Source organism: Aegilops tauschii, chromosome 1 (genome assembly GCF_002575655.3).
Source record: "Aegilops tauschii subsp. strangulata cultivar AL8/78 chromosome 1, Aet v6.0, whole genome shotgun sequence".
NCBI classification, from domain to species: Eukaryota; Viridiplantae; Streptophyta; class Magnoliopsida; order Poales; family Poaceae; genus Aegilops; species Aegilops tauschii.
Genome location: NC_053035.3, coordinates 353,559,384 through 353,563,976, shown reverse-complemented (window position 1 = coordinate 353,563,976; position 4,593 = coordinate 353,559,384).

Below are 4,593 nucleotides of genomic sequence, written 5' to 3'. Positions count from 1 at the left end.
AGGAAGCGCACGCGCGTCATACAACGGCTGCTACACAAACTGGCACCTGCCCTCGTCCCTCGCCGGCACCGGCGCTCCTCGCGGCGGGTCGTGCGCCCGTGCCTGGCATCGGGGCTCGGCGTCGTCGCTGTGCAAGGGAGGAGGCGGAGGCGCGTCGTGCGCCATGTTGCCCGCGCGAGGCAGCGGAAGACGGAGCGAGTGGGACGGCGCCGAGGCCTCGCCCGCGGCGTTGACGAGCGTGGTGATGCGGTCAAGTCAGGCGTCGTAGCCTTCGTTGGCGGGGCGGTAGCGCAGCAGCTCGTGCGCCATGAGCAACGCAGCCTGCGCGTTCGTTGGCCCGCAGCGAGCATGGGAGGACAAAGTCGTGGCTGGAGTGAGGGAAGGCGTGGTGGTGCATGAAGGAAATATACCCTAAAGGCAATAATAAAGTTATTATTTATTTCCTTATTTCATGATAAATGTTTATTATTCATGCTAGAATTGTATTAACCGGATAGTTAGTACATGTGTGAATACATACACAAAACATAAGTGTCCCTAGTATGCCTCTACTTGACTAGCTCGTTTATCAAAGATGGTTATGTTCTCTAACCATAGACATGTGTTGTCATTTGATGAACGGGGTCACATCATTAGGAGAATGATGTGATGGACAAGACCCATCTGTTAGCTTAGCATTATGATCGTTAAGTTTTATTGCTATTGCTTTCTTCATGACTTATACATGTTCCTCTGACTATGAGATTATGCAACTCCCGAATACCAGAGGAACACCTTGTGTGCTATCAAACGTCACAATGTAACTGGGTGATTATAAAGATGCTCTACAGGTGTCTTCGAAGGTGTTTGTTGGGTTGGCATAGATCGAGATTAGGATTTGTCACTCCGTGTATTGGAGAGGTATCTCTGGGCCCTCTCGGTAATGCACATCACTATAAGCCTTGCAAGCAGTGTGACTAATGAATTAGTTGCGGGATGATGCAGTACGGAACAAGTAAAGAGACTTTCCGGTAACGAGATTGAACTAGGTATGAGGATACCGACGATCGAATCTCGGGCAAGTAACATACCGATGACAAAGGGAACAACATATGTTGTTATGCGGTTTGACCGATAAAGATCTTCGTAGAATATGTAGGAGCCAATATGAGCATCCAGGTTCCGCTATTTGGTTATTGACCAGAGATGTGTCTCGGTCATGTCTACATAGTTCTCGAACCCGTAGGGTCCGCACGCTTAACGTTCGATGACGATTTGTATTATGAGTTATGTGATTTGATGACCAAAGTTTGTTTGGAGTCCCGGATGAGATCACGGACATGACGAGGAGTCTCGAAATTGTTGGGAGGTAAAGATTCATATATTGGAAGGCTATATTCGGACACCGGAAGTGTTTCGGGTGATACCGGGTCACCGGAAGGGGTTCCGGGCAACCCCCGGCAAAGATATGGGCTTTATGGGCCAAGTAAGGGAACACACCAGGCCACAAGGGGCTGGTGCGCCCCCTATAGGGCCAGCCACGTGGGGAGAAATGGAAAGGAGAGGAGGAAAAGGAAAGTATGAATTAGGACTCCTACTTCCTTCCCCTCCCCCTCCTTCCTTCCCCCTTGTCCAAATATGGTAAGGGGGGGCTGAATTGGACTAGGGGCCCAAGTAGGATTCCTCCTACTTGGGCGCGCCCTAAGCTGCCTCCCTCCCTCTCCCTCCTTTATATACGTGGGGAGGGCACCCCTAGAACAGAAATCAATTGTTCCTAGTCGTGTGCGGCACCCCCCTCCACAGTTAACACCTCGGTCATATCGTCGTAGTGCTTAGGCGAAGCCCTGCACCGGTAACTTCATCATCACCATCACCACGCCGTCGTGCTGACGAAACTCTCCCTCGGCCTCAACTAGATCAAGAGTATGAGGGATGTCATCAAGCTGAACGTGTGCTGAACACGGAGATGTCGTACGTTCGGTGCTAAGATCGGTCGGATCGTGAAGACGTACGACTACATCAACCGCGTTGATAAAACGCTTCCACTTTCAGTCTACGAGGGTACGTGGACACACTCTCCCTACTCGTTGCTATGCTTCTCCTAGATAGATCTTGCGTGATCGTAGGAAATTTTTTGAAATTGCATGCTACGTTTCCCAACAGTGGCATCCGAGCCAGGTTTATGCGTGGATGATATGCACGAGTAGAACACAAAGAGTTGTGGGCGGTGATAGTCATACTGCTTACCACCAACGTCTTATTTTGATTTAGCGGTATTGTTGGATGAAGCGGCCCGGACCAACCTTACATGACCACGTTCATGAGACCGGTTCCACCGACAGACATGCAACTAGTTTTGCATAAAGGTGGCTGGCGGGTGTCTGCTTCTCCAATTTAGTTGAATCGAATTTGACTACGGCCGGTCCTTGTTGAAGGTTAAAACAACAAACTTGACGAAACACCGTTGTGGTTTTGATGCGTAGGTAAGAACGGTTCTTGCTAAGCCCGTAGCAGCCATGTAAAACTTGCAACAACAAAGTAGAGGACGTCTAACTTGTTTTTGCAGGGCATGTTGTGATGTGATATGGTCAAGACGTGATGATATATAAATTGTTGTATGAGATGATCATGTTTTGTAAAAGTTATCGGCAACTGGCAGGAGCCTTATGGTTGTCGCTTTATTGTATGAAATGCAATCGCCATGTAATTGCTTTACTTTATTACTAAGTAGTAGCGATAGTCGTAGAAGCAATAGTTGGCGAGACGACAATGATGCTACGATGGAGATCAAGGTGTCAAGCCGGTGACGATGGTAATCATGACGGTGCTTTGGAGATGGAGATCAAAGGCACAAGATGATGATGGCCATATCATATCACTTATATTGATTGCATGTGATGTTTATCCTTTATGCATCTTATTTTGCTTAGTACGGCGGTAGCATTATAAGATGATCCCTTACTAAATTTCAAGGTACAAGTGTTCTCCCTGAGTATGCACCGTTGCGACAGTTCGTCGTGCCGAGACACCACGTGATGATCGGGTGTGATAAGCTCTACGTTCACATACAACGGGTGCAAGCCAGTTTTGCACACGCAGAATACTCGGGTTAAACTTGACGAGCCTAGCATATGCAGATATGGCCTCGGAACACTGAGACCGAAAGGTCGAGCGTGAATCATATAGTAGATATGATCAACATAGTGATGTTCACCATTGAAAACTACTCCATCTCACGTGATGATCGGACATGGTTTAGTTGATATGGATCACGTGATCATTTAGATGACTAGAGGGTTGTCTATCTAAGTGGGAGTTCTTAAGTAATATGATTAATTGAACTTTAATTTATCATGAACTTAGTCCTGGTAGTATTAGCATATCTATGTTGTAGATCAATAGCTCGCGATGTAGCTCCCCGTTTATTTTTTTTATGTTCCTAGAGAAATATAAGTTGAAAATGATAGTAGCAATGATGCGGACTTGGTCCGTGATCTTAGGATTTTCCTCATTGCTGCACAGAAGAATTATGTCCTTGATGCACCACTAGGTGACAGACCTATTGCAGGAGGAGGAGTAGATGCAGACATTATGAACGTTTGACAAAGCTCGGTATGATGACTAATTGATAGTTTAGTGCACCATGCTTTACGGCTTAGCACCGGGACTTCAAAAATGTTTTGAACGCCACAGATCATACGAGATGTTCCAAGAGATGAAATTGGTATTTCAGACTCATGCCCGTGTCGGGAGGTATGAGACCTCTGACAGAGTACTTACCCTACAAGATGGAGGAGAATAGCTCAACTAGTGAGCATGTGCTCAGAATGTCTGAGTACTACAATCGCTTGAATCAAGTGGGAGTTAATCTTCCAGATAAGATAGTGATTACCAGAGTTCTCTAGTCACTATCACCAAGTTACTAGAACTCCGTGATGAACTATAATATGCAAGGGATAACGGAAACGATTCCCAAGCTCTTCGCGATGCTGAAATCGGTGAAGGTAGAAATCAAGAAAAAGCATCAAGTGTTGATGGTTGACAAGACCACTAGTTTCAAGTAAAAGGGCAAGGGAAAGAAAGGGAACTTCAAGAAAGAATGGCAAGCAAGTTTCCACTCCCATGAAGAAGCCCAAAGCTAGACCCAAGCCTGAAACTGAGTGCTTCTACTGCAAAGGAAATGGTCACTGGAAGTGGAACTGCCCTAGATACTTGGTGGATAAGAAGGATGGCAAAGTGAACAAAGGTATATTGGATATACATGTTATTGATGTGTACTTTACTAGTGTTTATAGCAACCCCTCGGTATTTGATACTGGTTCAGTTGCTAAGAATAATAACTCGAAACGGGAGTTGCAAAATAAACAGAGACTAGTTAAGGGCGAGGTGATGATGTGTGTTGGAAGTGATTCCAAGGTTGATAAGATCACCATCGCACATTCCCTTTACCTTCGGGATTAGTGTTGAACCTAAAATAAATGTTATTTGGTGTTTGCGTTGAGCATGAATATGATTGGATCATGTTTATTGCAATACGGTTATTCATTTAAGTCAAAGAATAATTGTTGTTCTATTTACATGAATAAAACCTTCTATGGTGATACACCCAATATA